The sequence below is a fragment of the Apium graveolens genome, chromosome 9 (genome assembly GCF_009905375.1).
Source record: "Apium graveolens cultivar Ventura chromosome 9, ASM990537v1, whole genome shotgun sequence".
NCBI classification, from domain to species: domain Eukaryota; kingdom Viridiplantae; phylum Streptophyta; class Magnoliopsida; order Apiales; family Apiaceae; genus Apium; species Apium graveolens.
The window spans coordinates 149,584,691-149,607,072 of NC_133655.1; the positions used below are offsets into that span (position 1 = coordinate 149,584,691).

The 22,382-nt window shown below is 35.0% G+C and overlaps 1 long non-coding RNA gene and 1 pseudogene across 1 annotated transcript; one reads left to right on the plus strand and one right to left on the minus strand.

Moving 5' to 3' along the window:
- LOC141684652 (sterol 3-beta-glucosyltransferase UGT80A2-like) overlaps nt 1-12,443 on the minus strand; it is a 31,221-nt pseudogene extending 18,778 nt beyond the window's left edge.
- On the plus strand, nt 8,037-11,169 carry LOC141684653 (uncharacterized). Its single transcript, XR_012560656.1, has 4 exons — nt 8,037-9,153; nt 9,239-9,322; nt 9,460-9,530; nt 11,103-11,169. It is a non-coding gene; the product is annotated as an uncharacterized LOC141684653 (long non-coding RNA).
- Nucleotides 12,444-22,382: the final 9,939 nt, after the last annotated feature.

Consider the following 22,382-nt stretch of genomic DNA (forward strand, 5'->3'; position numbering starts at 1 on the left):
CTGTTACAGAGACAAGCGAAGGTAGTTTTGATATAGTTTACAATTAGTGTGCTAAATTTAATGAGTCCGTATTATGGAACTGCTGTAAGAAAAGATTGGGGAAAGGGTAAAACTGGAGGGGGTAAAGGGTATCTCCGAGCAAAAAACACACAAAATCTACATATTTAATTAATATAATGCTAGAGATTGATACGATTGACCCAATTATAACGCAGAAAGTTGTAGCTCTTCAATAGAGGATACTTAATATTAATAAATCTCCGATTACACACTTAGCTACTCGAGAGGCTGGTACTCTCCCACTAAACAAACAACTCACACAATAATAGTCTGCCTTCTACGACGTTCTTTTCCTTTCTTAAGTCTTTCCTCCTTGCCAATTACTTTTCTGCCCCTGCTATATTGTTATGATTATCTTTTGCCTTGCTAATTCTCTCCCCTATTAGGGAACCAATAAAACAGGGGAGAGAATTAGCAAGAAATGCCTAAAATAGTCAACAAATGGTTGGTGCAGTGGTTCAACTCTTGTCCCCCTTCGGGAGGTCAAGCGTTCGACTCCTGGTGTGTGAGCGTGTGTAGTTAATTAACAAAAAAACACATGAAATGCTAAAATTTAATTCATTTCTCTACTCAAAAGATAAGATAAAACAGGGGAGAGAATCAACAAGAAACACACAAAATTCTCACATTTAATTCATATCATTCTTCTCTATTCAATAACACAGATTACTATTATTTATGTAACAAATTCTAAAATTTAGACATCAAGTAAGAATCTTCTTAATGAAGGATACAAAACTTTTTCTTATTCTCTATTATAATTTAGAATACACCTACCAATATATATATATAATTTTTAATATATTACAATAAATTCTTTTCCTAACCAATAATATAAAATAAATATAAACTAATATGGTTGTTCTTTGTTCCTCGTCATGAACATTTTGGACATATCCTTGTGTGTAATTACCTAAACAATTATGTAGGCCAAAAGGATGTTCATGGTAGTAGTCTCATGGAAGTTTGTGCTCAGCATCTCCAAGAGACTAGCTATGTAAGAGACTAGTTATGTGGCTCCTTAAATTTACAATATAAGGAATTTGAAATAAATTTCACTACAAGATACTAGCTAGTTGTTACTTAAAAATTTGGCATACTCCTCTTCTACCTTATTTTTAAGGAACCCTATCTAATCCCTTATTTCATTTATATGATTAATATATTCATTTCCATCCATTTTAAATCCTCTCTTTCTCTTTTTCCCTCTATAAGATTAATATAATAATAATAATAATAATAATAATAATAATAATAATAATAATAATAATAATAATAAAAGGAGCATATACAAAGAGGGTTGTTGAAGTTGTCATCTATTATATATATAATAGAGCAAATAGGAGGGTTGGATGAGACAATTTAATCATATTAAAATTACTGAATTGCCCCTCATAATTGTATGTTAATAATTATTTTAATTTATTATGCATGCATTAATTACCTCTAACTTAATATGTATGTATTAAATATTATGTCTCATTATTACACATATTTATTACTACTTGATTATTTAATAATAACAATTTATACCATATGAATAAATTAAATACATTTTTAAGGAGAAAAATAATATTAATGTTCGAAGATCGAAGCACAAATAGTAGAAATTATTTTTTATTCTAACAATGAGGGAACTATTATAAAAAAGCATAATTTTCATAAAATGGTTAAAATCATACATAAACAATGATTAGATTGAAATTTTAAAGATATAGACGATATAATGCATAATTTTTTTAACCATATTAATATATAACAAATATTTCACTTTCATGTATATAAGAAAAATTGTTGAAAAAACTAGAGGATCATTAATATTACATATACTTCGAGTTGATGGGATCATTAGTCTAACAATACATACTTCCGGTCAAGATCCACAATCACGAACCTCATTTATCGCACTTTTAGCATTCAAATACATTAGGTATTTAAAAAATTATTTATTCATATTTCGGGCATAGAACTCCACTACATTTCTTTATTGTTTCACCTTAATATTAAATGTCGAAAAACTTGTTTTGCATCGATATGACCACACCCCAGAAAGTCAAAAACTACTCATATAAATAGGTTAATTTCATCAATTCACCTAGAAACAACACGAATACACTGTCAACAACTGCAATTAAAAAGGCCTAATGTAGAGCATGCTCGTGTATTGCACGAGTTATAAAGCAATCAGTCAACTTGATCATTTCAAGTGCTCAATGACAATAATTCAGCAATAATATTCAAAATATAAAACAAGTACAACTTTTACGAATATCATATATTAATTATCCGATATAAAATAGAAAAAATTGCATTATACGACATAATTTATATTTCATTTATATAATATGTACATTGTTAATTAACACATGACTTTAGAAAATGCCCGTGCCTCGCATGAGTTATAAAGCTAGTTCGTTATAATGTCTTAAACCTAATTGTTTATAATATTTATAAGGAATGTACTAAAAGTCTATTTTAGATACTCTTAGAGTGACTTTTTTAAAAAGAGTGATATAGTTCTTCCTTAAAAAGAGTTTAGGTTTTACAATTTAGAAATGACTTCGTTTCGTTCCACATTGCTGAGACATGGGGAGTAAGGGACCTCCTTGCAACAAAAATATTAAAGTTTAAATTTATCAATTTTAAGTTGTTTGGCTGCCACTTATGCTTTTCATGTGTAGTATGAAACTCTTAAAATGAAGTCCTTAAAAAATTGTTGGATCAACCAATCCCACCAACATGATTTTAATATCAGATTTAGGTTGGTTTAGCTTATATTTTGATAGGTCTGTAATTCGAGTCGGGCGAGTTCGAGCATGCCCGGCTCGAACTCGTTTAAGTGGGCTCGAGTCGGCTCGTTTAGTTAAACGAGCCGAGTTCGGACATAAATTCTGGCATGTTTAATTACCCGAGCTGGCCCGACTCGACTCGTGAAATTAAACGAACCGAGTCCGGGTAAGGTTTTAGGCTAGATTAAGTGTAAAATTAAACGAGACGGCTCGCCCGACTCGTTAAAATCGGCTCGTGCCGGCTCCACTCGACTCATGAAATTAAACGAGTCGAGTTCAGGTAGAGGTTTATGCTCGATTAGTTAAACAAGCCGGCTCGGCTCGGCTCGGCTCGACTCGATTGATCTTGACTTGAATTACGCCCGGCTCGAAACTCGGCTCGCTCGGCCCGAATTACAACCGTACATTTTGGTGTTAATTGGGTCGGGATTCAGCTGTCAGAAAACCTCCACTTCTAATTTGGTTAGGTGTATCTCTTAAAACCCAACTAAATTGACCAATGCTATCCCATAATGGTTACTATAAACGGAGCTAAAGCCTTTATAGGTACACCAAAGTCAACAAAAGATAATCATCACTCTCACCCAATTAACGTAACAACATTACTGGCCCATTTGTAATAGGCAATTTTGATAAACAAATATCTAAGGTAACCTAAAATCAGTGAACATAAATATAATGCTTTAAGCCTACTACAACAAACCTTCTCTTTATCATTCCCAGCTTTAATAAGTTGACTCCAGGCTGACCCAGGTGTTTGCAACATTGGATTCTGTGAAGGCTTAATGTTCTGATGGATCAGACTATTGTCAATAAACCCTGGGTGGAGACATACATACAAGGAAAGATGAAAATATCTGTTACTATCTGAAGAAAGGTTTTACGAACTTATGCACAGTGGAGCCTAACAAAATGAAATAATAAATACAAGGAGAATTGATTATAGTAGAACAAAAAAAGTAACGTCCATTCTCACCTCTGGCCTAAGTTCAGTAATATATAAAATTATAAGTCCTCTTTAACAGAAATCGCGGAAAGGCTCTAAAAATGAGGAAACTAATACACTTTGATTTAGTAGATGAACCATTATATACATTTCATTTATTTCTAAATTCAATAATATTATTTTTTAAAATATTTTATTACAACTAAATTTTCATTACGTAGATCACAGTATATATTTCAATTTTTTGTCTGTTTAATGTTTGAAACCTCCACAAATAAAAAGCTCCTTGGACTTCCCTAAATTCTGATTTATTCTCTCTTCATTATAAATATATGTTAAGTTGTTTCTCGTATTTATGAGTAATTGAACATTGATCTTCTCTCTTAATAATCCCACCGTCCCATTATACACATTCCTTTTGAAAAAATATGCACATTAAAAGATATTTATTGGATAAAAATTTCCAACATTTAAATTTCAAAAAAAGTCAAACCTTAAACTATAAATACCAGACATTTTTGAAAAATTATCCTTCAAATTAAATTGAAAGAAGAGATGATCATGTAATACGGAGCAAAATTTATTTACAAAAGGGACATGTAAAATGGGGCCGACACGGTAATTACCAGAAGAAATGAGAAATTATGTACTCGTTGAACACCTACCCTTAATCTTTTTGAAATTGCCTCAACAACCACGGACCATGCCGTACCATATAAAGTCTTCTACCCTGATTTTGTATAAGATATAAATTTTATTCCACTAAAACTGACCCCCCTACTTCGAAAAATATAGAACATGATAGATACAAATATAATTATATGAAATTGACCCCTACCTGGAATATAGAGTTGGGTAGTTACTAAAATATTGAACAAGACACAAGCTGGCTTAAGTGAGTTAAAAAAACATGCCATCATGATTATTAGAAAGATGGTGGATCCCATTGAGAGAGTATGCACCCTCAGTTCAAGACCTTAAGGATGTATTTGGTTGGGGGTTGGGAAAGGGTGGGTTGGGCTGGGGTGGGTTGAGGCTGATGAAACCTAGTTTGGGAAAAAAAATTAATGCAGGGGGTCTTAGGGTTGAAGAGGGTTGTTTCCTAATATAAAAATTAACGATTTTCAACACCCCGGGGTGTTGATTGTGCCAACATATTTTTTTTTCCGCAGTTCAATCGTTATTACTTTTTCTCCGATATACATGATATACATCTGTAGATATACTCTCTCTCTCTCTCTTTTCTCTCTCTCCTCCCTCTCCCTCTCTAGTCTCTCCCTCTCTAGTCTCTCCCGCACCCTCTCTGGTCTCTCATTCCTTCCTTTTTCTCTCTCCCAACTTTCACACCACAGATGCATGTAGCGGAAACCCAAAACAAAACAAAGATATAGTTAGTAGTTACAAGCCTCTAAAGAAAACTATAATGAAACTATAATATAACGATCAAATTCTAGTCAATGAAAGACATCGTCCTATATAAAAAAATCTTAATTCACTTTATGTAGCTATTAAGGTATATCCACAATATTTTATCTTAGCCGACCGGCCCAGGGCTCGAGGGAGAGCTTTTTTTTTTCTACAAGCTTAGAGATTTTTATAAATATAATATAATAAATATAATTGTAATATTTTAAATGCAAAATTTTTTTAGAACATGTGTAGCTTGTCAAATATCCAAGTCTTACATGTCTCTTTTTACAAGTGTCTGGTGGTGTCAAACCAAGTACCACATCTGAATACAAGAACAGTTCTCTTGTATAAAAGCAAGCCATTAATTCTTTAAGATGTGCCTAAAACAAATCCCCGCGGCTCGGAATATAGCAGACAATATCATATTATTGTGGACTTAAAGCTGGAAGGCACCTTAAACAACCCAAATGAGGGACAACCGAGCAGATTAATCACGCTCAAGGTGAAAACTTATTATATAGAACTAACACCAAGTTCTACTACCACAAGTTAAAAGCTTCAACAGTCTTTTTATCTTGCAATATTAATATTAGGGCGGTTAAAAAAAATTGAAAAATCCGATATCCGTTCGAAAAGTCCGTATTCGTATTCGAGAAAAAACGGATATTAACCGTACCCGAAATAAAGCGGATATTATCCGTATCTGAATCCGAATATTTAGGATACGGGTACGGATATGGGCACATCCGAAAATATTTAAATCTGAAAATAAATAAATAAATAAATAAATAATTTATTTATTTTTATATATTATATTTAAAATAATTAAATCATAATATTTATATAAAATAAAATAAGTTGGGGTGTCTAATTAAATTAAACTTCATAATAAATAAATAATTTATTTATTTTTATATATTATATTTAAAATAATTAAATCATAATATTTATATAAAATAAAATAAGTTGGGGTGTCTAATTAAATTAAACTTCATAATAGATAACTTATAACATTTTATTTTATACAATATCTTCTTAATTAGTCAAAAGGCTCAAAACCTTCGATTGGTTTAGTCGTTCCAGCTTCAACTCATCGCCGCCGCCTTAGTTGCTCTCTCAAGTCTCATCTCATGGTTTCATCTCTTTGATTCACTAAAGAGGTTGGTTTGCCCAATTTATTCCTTAATCCCGATTTATTAAATGATTTGAAGATTCTTAATTTAATACGATTTCGAATCTTTGATTGTTTGCAGATTTAAGTTTTGTGCTCTCTCAATGGAACAAGGTAGAATTGTTAATTTATTTTGTTACCTTTTCTGTATTTTAAACTTTTATTATACTTTTTATTAGCTTATGTGTGTGTGTTTATACTTGTATGTATTTTTGTTTAAAATTGCAGGTCATGCCTCAAGTTCAACTCCAAGTGTATCATCAAGTTCAGTTCGCATGGTATCATCAAAATGTGCAGAAAGTGTTTCTAAGGGCAGCGATTGCATAGTTATTACACAAGAAGATAATTTAGTTGCTAAAAATGATCAAGGACAAGAGCAACCGGCCAAAAGGAAGAAGCCTTTAAAATCTGAAGTTTGGAATCATTTTGTTCGTATTGAAATCGACACAAATGGTACTAAGTAGAGCTGGCAATTCGTTCGTTTCGTGTACTTTCGTGTTTCGTGTCATGAATGCCTAACCCAAACCCGAACCATTAAGGATTCGTTTCATTTCGTGTTCGTGTACCTTCATTTCGTGTACGTTTCGTGTCATGTTTCGTGTAATTAAAAATTAATAATAAAATAAAGATAAATAAAATATATATTAAAATATTAAGTTTTTTACTAGTCGAGTCTTAAGTCAATAAGTTATAAAGACTCAAGTGCAGTCAATCTTACGAAATAGAAATTTAAATATATTTTGTATCTATTTTCTGTAAATATTATATGTAAAATATTATTATAAGATATATGTATTCATGTAATTTTGTTAAATTTATTTAAATATTTATTTATTCCGTGTACTTTCGTTTCGTGTCGTGTACCCAAGTGTAAACCCAAAACCGACACTAAATTTATCCGTGTACTTTCGTGCTCGTGCACCAAAAATGTTAAACCAAACCCGTTATTTTCGTGTCGTTTTCGTGTCGTGTTATCGTGTCGTGTATGAAATTGCCGGCTCTAGTACTAAGAAAGTTGATGTTATTTGTAACTATTGTCACACATGTTTTAATGGGGCAAGTGATCAAGGGACAACTGATTTAAAAAATCACACAAAAATGTGTCGAATGAGATTAATAAAAGCTCATGTATCCCAAATGTTGTTAGGAAAACAAGTCAGTGGTGAGGATTCTCGGGAAAAATTAGGGGCTCATAAGTTTGATCCGGATGTTGAGAGGGCTTTATATGGTAAAATGACCGCTAAACATGATTTGCCTTTTCTAATGGCTAAATATGAGTATTTTCGTCTCTGGATATCTTATGTGATGCCTTCTTATAAATTCCGACCTAGGAATACCGTAAAACCTGACTTGTGAGGAAGATAGAATTTATAAGGAAATTAAAAATTTGACTTCTAGAGTTAGTCTCACCACTAATGGGTGGAAGCCAAAGCATCAGAACAGATCTTATTTTTGTGTCACTTGCCACTGTATTGATGATGATTGGGTATTGCACAAACGAGTTATTTCTTTTCGTGTTGTGCCTTATCCTCGTGGTGGTGTTAATTTGAGTGCGTGGCTAAAAGAGAGAATTTTAGAGTGGAATATTGATTACAAGTTGTCCTCGATTGTTGTTGATAATGCTTCTAATAATCTAGGGATGCTTTTAGGTATAAAAAATTGGTTAAACAGAAAAAAAGCACTTGTTCACAACGGTGACATGTTTCATATGCGTTGTGTGCCGCATATTCTTAATTTGATAGTTAAAAGTGGGTTATAGATGCTTGATCATTTAGTATAAAAAATTCAAAAAACTGCAAAATATATCGAATCTTCTGCCCAAAGGGATGAGAAATTTACCATTGCATTGTCTCAAACTAAACTTAATTCCAAGAGACGAATTCCTTATGATGTTGACACTCATTGGAACTCTAACTTATGAAATGATTGCGGCATTACTTGAACTCCGACCAGCCATTGAGCGTCTTAAAGAATTAGATCCTGAGTATAGATTTCTGCCTTCAGAATTAGAGTAGGAAAAAGGAATGAAAGTGCGTGATCGTTTAAAGATTTTTTCCAGATATTACGAAAAACATTCATGTGTAAAATATCCAACTGCAAATCTGTACTTTATTGATGTGATTCAAATTTGTAGTTGTATTAAAATGTGGGCTGAATCTTCTGATGAGTGGATTAGTGCAATGGGTTATTAAATGCAAATGAAATTTGATAAGTATTGGGAAGAATGCAACAAGTTGTTGACCATCGCTGTTATTCTTGATCCTAGACATAAAATGTTCATTGTTTCTTATGCCTACAAGGGTATATATGATATTAATGCTGATTTTCATGTTGATGAAATACGTAAGTTCTTGGTTCAAAAATTTTGGAAGTGATAGAGGTTTTGTAGAAAATTCTGGTGGTGCAAGTTTTGGTAGTGCAAGTGCAGTTGGTGGAGAATGGTTAGAAGGTTTTCAGGACTTCATTGCAAGTAGTAATTTGAGGGAAAATACAAGAAATGGTGAGCCGGAGGAATATTTAGAAGAAGAGCTGTTTCGGATGGAGAAAGAAGTGAAATTTGACATTCTTAATTGGTGGGTGGAAGCTTAACGGACCTAAATTTCCCGTCCTTGCACGGATGGCTCAAGATATATTAGCTATTCCTACTTCTTCTGCTGCGTCTGAAAATTCTTTTAGTAAGTGTCGCAGGATTATAACGGACACTCGTTCTTCTCTACATGATGAATCGATTGAAACTTTGATGTGTGTGAAAGATTGGCTCCCGAAACTTAAGGATGGTAAGTTTTACTTTTTTACTATTTAACTACATTGCACTTGTGGTGAAAAAAATAAAATGGTTGTCACTATTCAACTTTTTAATAGGTAATCAATCTGGAAAAATTTCAGAGGATGGTGCGTCTACTCGTTGGGATACTGAATGGGATTTGGACTTCTAAATAAGCAATGGTTTAGCTTTTTCATCTGATATTGCATATTATGGATCTTTCATTCTTGTTATTAGAAGTATCATAATTGCTACTCTATATTGTTGATTTGCTATCAATTTATCATTGTCACATTGCTAAGTTCCATAACTTCTGCAGGTGAAAAGCTCGTTTCCAAGCACTCTTATGATGTTGATAGGAGTTTTGAGGCTGATATCCTTTGCATACAGGTATTTCCTCCTCTCTATGAACCTTATACTTGTGCCTTTTAATAATTCAACCTGATCATGTTTCTGATTATTATATAAACCGGATTTATAAGTAGATAGTTGAATATGTGCAGCTTCAGTTTTACCAACGTGATTTAAGTAGTAAGTCTGCAATTTAAAAAAAGGATTTTAGCAAAGTGATTTAAGTAAGAAGATATGTTCTTTGTGTAGATTATAATAGTGAAATTAACATTGGTTTCTACTTGAGTAAGTGCTTTGCTCTGGTGAATTCCAGGTGATTAATCTTAGATCTTAGCTCATTAAATCTGGTTGACAGTCTAAATCCCAGTTTTTTAATCAAAATATAAAATACTAAATTTGAGCATGTTAGTAAGACGTAATGTTAAAGTCTGAGTACAATTAGGTACATTGAATTTTGTAATAAAATGTCTGGGAGGGTTTTAAGGTTGAAGATGAGGGGAGTTCTCGTGTTTTGTCTAAAAGGTGTCCACTTCTTCTCATTTGCCAGCAAGTTCACTTTGGTTAGATTTTAGATTTCAAATCTTTTTTTTTGAAATTAAATCTCTTTATTTTTTTTTATCTTTTTCCCTCACTATTTGATTTAAAAATATTGTAATTCAAAACACATTTTATATTTAAGAAGTGTATCCTCACAAAATGAATGATATATTGATATTGTTCTTTCGTATTTAACAAATTGTAAGTACTAATTTCCAGTTCAATGAGGTTTTTGAGTCAAATCTTATGTGATATTTAGGTTCTCTTGTACTGTGATGCTTTGGTCGAAACTTTTTGGGACTAGGTATTTGGAACTAGCTAAACTGTTTGACAATATAAAAACTTCAAAACATTTCATAAGAAATGCAGCACGAGACACCCTAAATCACTAATGAGTTTGAAATCATCTTAGCAAGAAAGTGGTATTATGAAAAGCAGAGAAGATAGCCATCACAACTGGGAGAACCCTCAATGGCATGATGATACATGCTCATCCCATATGTGTAACTTCTGCAAGGAGCTCATTTTTCACAAAGCCACCAAGATATAACTAAATGCCTGAAAATATAAACCATCCACATATCCTAAGAAAGTTTAATTCCTTTATTTAGTTTATCTTGTATAATAAGGATTAGTACTTAAACAATACACAACTGCAGCTAATGACAGGAACACCTCTGATCAATTTTATTGTGCATAAGTGTACATCCTGGAACCACACATCAGGTCTGAACTTTAGTTGATAAGCACCAGCAATACCAGTGAAAATTAGTTATAGAATCCGTTCTATTTTACATTATATGCCTGACTATTTTCATTATATAATTATGGTCAATAAATAGTGGTCTTTTTCCTCATGTTATTCTTATTATCCGCATAGCTGGGAGATAAGCTCTCAATTTCGTTCTTTATGATTAATGATGTCATTTTGTTTTTTGTAATACATTTGCTTGTTTAATAGACTAAGTGACTTGTACTCTAATTTTTGGGAATGCTTGGGGCTGTAGGCTATAATCTAGTTGCCCAGAGCTATGAAATTTATTTCATGAATGTTTATTTATTGCTCACTTGCAGGAAGCGAGTTGTTCTGGGAGAATATTTATCAAATTAACTCAATCCGCTAAAAGCAATCAGTAAAAAGAATTTTAGTATCATTACTTATTAATTTGAAAATTTTATCACATTTGTTTATTTATTTTTATTTAAATTTGTAAATTTCACAAAAAATTGTTTATTTAAAAAATACGGATTCGGATTCGGATATTATCCGTATATGCCGAATACGGATACGGATTTGTTTTCCTGGATATTTTCGGATTCAGATGCGGTTTCGGAATCCCGGATTCGGATCCGGATATAGGAGTATTCGTATCCTAAATATCTGTTTGATACCGCTAACTAATACTTTTTTTGGAGTTTGTGACAAAAATACCACTTTTAAAAATTTTGACCAAAAATACCCGTCTAATACGCATTTCAAAATTGGATATTACTAATACGCATTTTAAAGATGGGTAATTTATGTAAAAAAATGTTGAAAAAAAATAAAATAAAAGTTAAAAGTGAGATACGCATTCACATAATGTGTCTCACATTTGATTCCGGTGATACACATTTGTGACATGCTTATCTTGTTCTACTTCTTTTTTATTATTATTTTTAATTTTTTTATGTAATACCCATTCAAATGCGCAATAGATTTACCCATTTCTAAAATGTGTATTAAACCGGTATTTTTTGCCATAATCTCCAAAAAGTAGTATTCTAGTTACAATTTCTAAAAAAAAGTACTTTTGGCCATCACCATGTATACAATATATGACAGTCATATGAAACCTAGCTAATTCGCTTTATATTACATATCTAAATAACGATGGAATATTAGCGGGCCTTGGCAGAAATTAAACCTAGGTTCCTAAACTGTCCGAAAACCTATAAAACTTGCATACAAACCGAAATTAAACCAAATATTCACAACATGTATCAATATTTTATAATTACGGGGGACATTGTTGCCTAGTGGAGTAATAAACAGCAGCAACCTAAAGTTGTGTTGTGTCGACCAATGATCACCCTTGAGCAGCTTAATATACATAGGCATTGGCGTATTATAAAAAAAAATCGAAAGGACATAAATTGAATTAATAAAGTACCTGATGAAGAGGAAGGAGGAGTTTGGAAATTAAGTGAGGAGACTTGCGATGTATAATCAACGTCGTCTGGATCATCATGAATTATCTGAAGTTGCTCTGACGCCATTTTTGTCTGTAAATCTTTTGTATGAAAAAATGAACATGCGTGTTTCTTCAGATTTGGGGGTGGAGAAGAGAAGCGCTGCCCATAAGGTAACACTTGCCACACGTTTTGTTAGGAGATTAAAGGACTTTAGGCCACCTGCCTTTCCTGCATGCACAACCCCCCGCGCCCCTTTTTAACATATTTTTTTATTTTTATTATTTACAGCTAATCTCACCCTTTTTTAACATATATTTTTATTTTATTATTAACCGTTAATCCGATAAAAAGAAAAATATTTACATTAAGTGTTAGAACATATTCTATACACCACCCCTAATATTTTTTATGATGTTTACTCTGGAGTGAGAGACAGTGTTATAATATGAATATAAGATCATGACTATTAATATAAAATCATGAATCTTTAGTAGTTGTTTTGAAAATATAATTTTACTTTTGATATATGTTATTTAGTTACTTCACCTTTTTAAAATGTTCCTTTTTCATTAATAATATTTTTAATTTTCTTTTTTGTAGATTTCTTTTAAAAAAATTACACAAAATTGTTCTAGTATCCCAAATTTTTTATCCAAACTACAAGACATAAAAATATGATACGTTTTGATTTGTGATTGCATATTATTATTAATCAAAATAATAATAATAATAATAATAATAATAATAAGCATTTGAGAAATTTTATACATTTTTGTAACTTTTTTTCTATATTTAGTATTACTCTAAATAATTTGGAAAACCTTTTTCGAATCAAGGAGCGGAAGTCGTTAAGGCCCGAACAGAACATAAGTTATTCGCGAGGTAGGTCCAATACGGCTGGAATACCAGAGCCATGACGTCCAACATGGACACTAGCTCCTACAAGGATCTAGAATCTCTTGCCTTACAGGAGTCCTAATTATCATCTAAGTTGGAGACTTGTCCACCAAGTTTTTCAACACAAGTCTAACCCTAGGCTTACCTCTATATAAAGAGCTCTACCCCATAACCTAAAACTACATTTTGGCTTGATTCTCTACATCACAGAGATATGTGGACATCTTGCAAGGACAACCAGTCCACGACTGCAAGCGCAACCATTATAGCTCGAAAGTCACAAACCCTAGCATTAAATACTAACGAACCCTAGTTTTTATTCCACAACATTTGGCGCCGTCTGTGGGAACCTACGACAATCATGGTGAACACACGGAGCAGAACTACTGGTGGAACTGTCGATGCAATCCCCACGAAGATACTCTCGTCCTCCATCGAGATTCCAGCACACTCAACTTATGCCGCTCCAGGTGGATAATTCCAGTGGCGACTACTGACCCTAACCTCAAGGGACGAATCCTCTGATCTAAGATCCACCTCTAGGGACAAATCCCCCAACTCTCCAAGGGACCATCTTCAACAGGTGCATGCGTCGTTAAGCTCCTAGCCCATCGGGTATGAGTACTCAACTATCGTGACCCCAGGGACCCCCAACCCTCCATACGGGATGCCTCTTTACCCTAAGATTAGAGGAGGTGGCCCATTTAATCAAGGCGAAGGACAATGGCGGACGCCCCAATATTCTCGTGGCTTGGCTCCAATCCCTGAAAATCGAGATTTCTTTGGGCCTTACTCTACTAGAGACTCAGATTCATCTGAGGAGGAAATTGCCTCAAGGTGGAGGCGTGCTGGAAAGGAGCCCCAATATACAGTATATCAACAGCACCGGAGCACTCAAGGGATGATTCCTTAAGACGTACAAGAGAGGATCAGGGCTCATGAAGCGGAGATCCAGAGGTAGAAGCGTGATCTAGAGATGCATCAGCCTGTAGCAAGTCCAATGGATTATCCTCCCATCATAAATCTGGAAGGTCCAGCACGAAGGCAGAGAGTGGTGATCCCAAGGGCCGATCCAGATGACTTAATTACCATAGGAGATCCTAATAATCCAAAATCTCCATTCACTGAAGAGCTTATGAACCCTTAAATCTAGAGGAAGTTCAAGATGCCCACCCTCAAGGCATATGATGGTACTGGAGACCTAGTTAATCATGTTAGGATGTTCTCTAACACCCTATTGCTAAAATCCATGAAAGACGCTATCAAGTTTCGGGCCTTTCCCTAAACCCTATCGGGTATGGCTCAAAGATGGTATAGCCGTCTACCCCTCGATTCAATTGGATCCTTTAGAGATATGAGCCATGCCTTTATCAAGATATTTATTAGTGGCAGAGTTCACGAGAAGAACTCGGCTTCTCTAATAGGTCTTGTCTAAGGAGCAAAGGATTCCCTTAGAGACTACCGGAACCGGTTCACAAAAGAGGCTCTGAAGGTCCCGGATCTTGACAACAAGGTAGCTACGATAGTCCTATAGCAAGGGACTATGGATGAATTCTTCAAGATGTCCCTGGACAAACGCCCTTCTAAAAGCATGTTGAAACTCTAGGATAGGGCTAGAAAGTACATCAATGTGGAGGAAAGTATGAAGAAGGTGGTGAATAATGAACCCATGGGCAACAAGAAGCGGAAGACAAAAAGTATTATGCCAAGGACAAATATCCTCGAACTGGAAAAAACTCAGACTCCACTTCTAAGAAGAATTAACTACCAAGGTTCACTGAGTATGCAAGGTTGAACGCTCCAAGAAGACAGATCCTTTTGGAAATTGAGAAGGATAAAGAGTCAGATGGCCGAAGCCACGAAGGGAAAACCTCGAGAAAAGAAACAAGAGCTGATACTGTAAGTTCCCTAGAGATGTTGATCATGATACTGATAATTGTAGACAACTCAAGGATGAGATTCAAAATTTGATCCGAAGAGGAAAGTTTGGGCGTTTGACCAAGGGTCAAGGACTTGGAGGCCAAAAAAAGATAATGATTGAAGAGACGACGATCGAAGGGGCAATGAACGAGATCGAAACCCACATCCTCGAGGGCCAGCAATCAACATGATCTCAGGAGGTCCAACAGGTGCTGGGATAATAAAAAACTCTCGAACGACTTATGCCAGGGAGGTTATAAATATAGTCAGAGACGCGGCCAAGTGTTCCAAGACAGTAATGACACTCAAGTTCGACAACTCAGACCTTGAGAGTTTAAACGCACACATCTATGGGTTCAAAAGAGTAGAGTGTCAAGTTGAGGGAGTAATACAACTTCTCGTGACTATTGAGGAAGAGCCCGGAGAGGCCACGCAGATGTTAAATTTTCAAGTGGTCAAGACAGCCTCTACCTATATGGCGATCATGGGGAGAACCGAGATTCATGCATATAAGGCCATGCCCTCGACCTACCACATGGTATTTAAGTTCTCGGCCTGAAACGGTGTCAAAAAAGAGAAAGAAGATCAAAAAATGGCCTGAAGTTACAATGTTGCAACACTTAGGCCCGATGGAACTAGGGGCACATTCTCCTCATAAAAGACATGGATGTCCGTGTGAATGAAAAATTTCGAGGGACGTCAACTGAGGACTCGGTCCCAATCCCCTTGGATCCTTTAGACCCGCATAAGGTCATATACATTGGAATATATTTGGACATGCCCTTGAAGTATAACTTACCACGTTCTTATAAGAGAACAGTGATGTATTTTCCTGGAAAACACTGACATGCCTGGAATTGACCCTGACCTTATAACCCACAAGTTGAATGTCGATCCAACTCGAATGGTTGTCAAGCAAAAGAAGAGGACTTACGCCCATGATACGTTCGAAGCCGTCAAGTAGGAGGTCGAGAAGCTCCTAAAATCTGGATTTATTGAGGATGTGCAATTCCTCGAGTGGTTGGCTAACCCCGTGATGGTCAAGAAAGCCAATGGAAAGTGTGGGATGTGTATCGACTTCATTAATCTAAACTATGCATGCCCAAAGGAATGTTATCCTCTACCTATGATTGATATATTAATTAGATCAAAATATGCAAAGACGACACCTACAAGGTATCTTTCAAAACCGACTTTGGAATCTTTTGCTATCTTGTTATGGATTTTAGACTTAAGAATGCAGGAGCTACTTATCAGAGATTGGTGAAAAAGATTTTCGCCCATCTAATTGGAAAGACCTGAAAGGAATATGTCCTAAGTCCAATCATGTATGAGGATTTAGGAATAACTTTTATGTAATCTGTTTTGATTTCATTGATATTAATAAAAGACTTGTTTTGTTTTTATTACGGGCTCTATCTATTTAAGTGTTTAAATAAGATATACCATAGTTTAGTGTAAAGCTTTTTATTGATTATGATGAGATCATAATAGTGAGACCTAAAAGATGATAACTCTAAACTTAAATAGTTCCTGGTCATAGGATTACTAACTGGTAATTAATAATCCGCAAAGATCGGTACATACTAAGTTTGCTTCATTATGAAGGATGTCTGTTCTCATAGATATTTGTGTGGTGACACTATAGCTAGTATGTAGGTGCTTATTATAGAATAAGTTCACTGAACATGACTCGCACAGCTGAACAACTGATGGAGTTCACTCACGTGTCAGCAGTTGTTCACATAGTGATAGTTGTACAAGTATCCTTAGACTTGAGGTCATCATAGTCATCTTGTGTACACTGAACTATGCTTTGGTTTAGTTCTTAGTCTCCAGGGATAATTATTAGGGCTCTACTGGGTATAGGAATTTGTACACGAAGATAGTGAATGATCAATAGAGGATCTACCCCTTTCAGTGAAGGAAGAGAATGTTCAAGGCTGATCCACTTATGCTAGTTCAGGAATCTCTGGCTAGAGTGAATGAAATTAGAAAGGAGTTTCTAATTTACATAGAACTGAGCATAGTAAATGGGAAAGCAAATGATTAAATTAGATAGGCTTGACACAAGTTCCATGCCTTGTATTTAATCGGGATATTGTAGGGTAGAAGGAGTTAATTGTACGGTAACTATTCACTGAATAGGTTCTTGGTATTCTAAGCAGTGAATTCGTATTATCCGGATAGTCGCGATATGCTGAGAAGTATCCCTTACGATGTAGAATAAATATGATTAATTAATTAATCATATTTAATAAATTAGAGAATTTATATAAATAATGATAAAATAGTTTTATTATTATTTATTTCTACTACCGGCTTAATTTTGAATCTACAGGGTCACACCATAAAAGAGAATGATTTAATGGTTGAGGAATTAATTAATAATGGCTAATAATTATTTATTTATGAAATAAATAATTAATTGGAAAATTTAATAATTGATTAAATGAGATTTAATTGATTATAAATTAATTAAGAAAAGTTCTTAATATTATTAATTAAGAATTTAATTTTTAGAAATTAAATCAAGAGAGAGAATTATTTCTAAAGTGTTTAGAAAAAGGATTAATAATTAAAAGATGTTTTAATTATTAATGTGAATAATAAAGGGTTAATAATAATAATATTTTATGGGAAAATTTCAGCTGAAAATTTTGCCTATAAATATACTATTATAAACCCTATTTTTATACTAACCCAAAATTTTTAGAAAAACCTAATTCTCTCCACCTCCTCCTCCTCCTTAGCATCGTTTTCTTGGTGGATACCGGTGGAGTGCTTCACGTTTGAGGAGCAGCTGCTAAGGATCTCCGATCGTTGCTTTTGGATCGCTATTAAAGGTTAGTAATCGATTCATATGTTTTAATCACGATTTATATGCTTTTATTTGGATTTTATATGTGTAAAAGTGTTTTACCATGCTTCCGCTGCGATTAAAATCCAACATTGGTATCAGAGCATAGGTTGTATGCATATAGATCTGTGGTAAAAATTTCAGAATTTTATGTGCTTGTATGAATTAATTATGATTTTTACAACTTATATTATGGATTAATTATGACTGATGAGAAATCGTTTCTCAGAATAATTTTGAATGTTGATCTGGGTTCTACAAGTGTAATAGATCGTCTGAGTATTTTTTTCATAATTTTATGATGTATAGATTATTTATTATGAATTTTTGAAGTTGTTGTAATTAAATTCGTAATTAAATAATTATATATATATATATAAATTATTAGTATATATATATACATATGTTGAATGTTTATGCTGATGGAACGGAAAGAAGACAAAGAACAGGACGACGGCACGTTGTTCGAAGAAGTGTCAGGCGTCGACGTTCGAAGCAGAAGGGAGGACCGTGGCGCGCGCGCGTGGGGTACACGCGCTCGTGTGCCACGCGCGGCGCGTGTCAGACACGCGCTGGTCAAGCAGTGCTGATGTCATGCTGACGTCATCAGTTGACGTCATGCTGACGTCAGCGTAGGGTTTTTGGCGCGTGAGGCGCGTGGGCGCGTGGGCGGCGGTGTGACACGCGCCTGCGAGCGCGTGTGCGCGAGGCGGCGCGTGAGTCACCTTCTCGGGGCGCGTGTGGGCGCATGGGAGCTCAGATTTGGGCGTTTTTGGTGCCGTTGGATTCGTCTTTTCGAGACGCTTGTAATGGTATATTATATTATATTTTATAAAATTGTTTCAAACTGTTTATAGCTAACAGAAGTGTTTTAAAGCTGTTTTTTGACTGTTTTAATAGCTTTTAAATAATTCATGTGATACATAGAGATGTATAATGCTTAGACCAAAATGCTAGATGATGTAACATGCCTACCTTGACGTTTATTCATGTTTATATATGTGATATATGCTTAGTTTATCATGCGATGATAGATTTAGGTGAACTTAAATGAATATAAGGCGTTTGTTAGACAATCTAGTATAGTGAAATTGTTTCATAACCTTAATAATAATATTATGAATATAATCATGAGATTCTTGTGTTTATGAAACACGTAATTGAATATGAATTTTCAATATGAGAGAAAGGATGATTCTGTCAACAACAGATTTCTATCTGTAAGAAAGGGTTATTAAGTGACGCCTCTTAACAATGCTCCACCCGATCTGGGAATCATCTGATTATTGATTATTGATTTGAAATATTTAATTTAAAACGAAGAATCTCTTTATAATATGATTATGATTGTAACGTAATATAATCCCTCTAAAATTAAATAATGTCAAGTAGTAATTGGCCAATGACATAACGGGCTTGTGTCGGTCATAGCCTTCCAACATGATAGAAAGTAGTTCTTATTTTTGAATCATTGTCGGTTCGTGCTACAGCCGAGGGCTTTGATTTCGAAATAAGAAATACTTGTCTATTACATAGAGATGTGTACATTGAATTAGAATCTAAAGGTCGGTACGTGCCACAGTCGTGGGCCGTTGGAGACTGATTCAATTGTACGAAATGTTGGGTTAGACTTGACTTAGAATATTGAGTTTGTCATGCCACCGCCGTGACTCAATTATTCAAGAGGCTAAAGTTTGATTAGGGAATAACATAAGATGTAATTGACAAGAGTTGTCTGCCTATTGAACATTACATGGTGGTTCGTGCTATAGTCGGGGTTGTGTAATGGAATGTAGGATCCCTATTCCCACTAGCATTATGAATGCTTAATTTTTCACGTAGGGGGTTGAATAAATTAGATAAACTAGTGGGAGCCACTTATGAATAAAGACCTGATTTATATAGTGTTTTGAAATGAAATTGAATATTTGCTAAGTGTTGTTATGTGTTTATCATTTACAGATTTACTATATACATTATGTCTTCTGCACTATCACTCAGGAGCATACTAGATGCTCACAAGTTGACTGGTCCTAATTATGCTGACTGGCTTCGAAACTTGAGAATTGTTCTCAGGGTTGAGAAGCTGGAATATGTGCTTAACTCAGCTAAGCCTACTGAACCTGCTAGCGATGCACATAATGATGAACATGTTGTGTATCGTAAGTGGATAGATGATGCAAATGTTGCTCAATGCATCATGCTAGCTTCCATGAACATTGAGCTACAGAAGCAACATGAGCATATGGATGCTCACACTATCCTAATGCATCTACAAGAGTTGTATGATGTGGCGGGGAGGACAGCTCGATATGAGATATCGAAGGAGCTGTTCGGTTGTAGGATGTCTGAGGGAACCTCTGTGAATGACCATGTACTTAAGATGATCAATTTAATTGAACGTCTTGGACAACTTGGTTTTGCCATGGATGGGGAGCTGAGCCAAGACTTGGTCTTGCAATCGCTTCCGAGTTTGTTCTCGCAGTTTGTTGTGAACTTTCACATGAATAAGTTGGATGTCAGCCTGCCTGAACTCCACAACATGTTGAAGACTGCGGAATCGAATTTTTCCCCTAAGAAGAGTTCTGTTCTTCTAATTGGTGAAGGTTCCAATCCTAAGAAAAGGAAGAGGAACCCTTCCAAGAAGAAGAAAGTAGGTGAAGAAAAGCCGGTTCCACCAAAAGCTGAAGACCCCAAGAGCAAAGTTGTTTGCTTTCACTGTAACAAGATGGGGCACTGGAAGGGGAACTGCAAGGTTTACCTTGCAGAATTGAAGAAGAAGAAGGGTAGTGAGACTACCTCTTCTGATTCAGGTATATTCATGATAGAAGTGAATATGTCATTAAATCAAATTTCTACTTGGGTATTGGATACCGCCTGTGGTTCTCATATCTGCAATTCGTTGCAGGGACTAAGGAGAAGTAGGACTCTTAAGAAAGAGGAGGTGATTCTATTGATGGGAAATGGAGCAAGAGTTGCTGCTGAAGATGTAGGATCATTTCATTTACATATGCCTACGGGCAAGACTATTGTTTTTTTTAAAATAATTGTTATTTTGTTCCCTCGATTGTGAGGAATATTATTTCCATGTTAGACTTGGCTGAATTTTCGTTTATTATTGAGAATAGTGAATGTTCTATTCTTAGAGATAATATTCTTTATGGACGTGGTACTTTAAATAATGGTCTGTATGTATGTGACATAATTTACTTCAGATTGAACAAACTAATAAAAGAAAAGGGATGATGAAAATCTCACTTTCTTTTGGCACTGCAGACTTGGTCATATCAGTGAAAATAGACTGCGGACATTGTATAAGGAAGGGTTACTTGACCCCTTTTGATTTTGAATCATATCCTATATGCGAGTCTTGTCTATTGGGTAAAATGACCAAATCTCCATTTAGTGGACATGGAGAGAGGGCTGCAGATTTGCTAGGATTGGTACACACAGATGTATGTGGACCAATGTCTACGCAAGCCATGGGTGGATTTTCGTACTTCATTACTTTCATAGATTATAGATCTAGATTCGGATATGTGTATTTGATGAAACACAAGTCTGAAGCCTTTGAAAAGTTCAAAGAATATAAACATGAAGTGGAGAAACAAACCAAACACATTATTATAACTCTTCGATCAGATCGAGGTGGTGAATACTTGAATGGAGAGTTTCTAGATTATCTCAACGAAAATGGTATAGTCTTCCAGTGGACTCCTCCATATACTCCACAGTTAAATGGGGTATCTGAAAGGAGAAATCGAACTTTGTTAGACATGGTTCGGTCCATGATGAGCTATGAGAATCTTCTAGTATTCCTATGGGGTTATGCATTGGAAACCTCAGCATATTTACTGAATAAGGTGCCTTCCAAATCTGTTCCTCAAACACCATATGAGATATGGAAAGAAAGGAAACCGAGTCTTAAACACGTTAAGATTTGGGGATGTCCAGCTTATGTCAAGAAAGTTGACCCAGATAAGCTGGAATCTCGATCCGTAAAATGTAATTTTGTGGGATATCCTAAAGAGACTTTGGGGTATTACTTTTACACCGATCATCGGGTATTTGTCTCCAGACATGCTACCTTCTTGGAAAAGGAGTTTATCCTTGAAGGAAACAGTGGGAGCAAAATTGAACTTGATGAAGTTCAAGAAGCTCAAACTACTACGGATCAAGTGGAAACACCTGTTCAGACTGAACAACCTTCTGTGGAACAGCCCATTCGTAGGACAGGGAGAGTGTCTCTCCAACCTGAGAGGTATTATGGCATTGTCATTGAGAATGACAATGAGTTGTCAATCATTGATGATGACGATCCTGTGACCTATAATGAGGCTATGAGTAGTGTTGACTCAGAGAAATGGCATAGTGCCATGAAATCCGAAATGGAATCTATGTATACCAACCACGTATGGACTCTGATTGAGGCGCCTGAAGGTGTTAAGCCTATTGGGTGCAAGTGGGTATACAAAAGAAAGATTGGAGCAGATGGCCAGGTG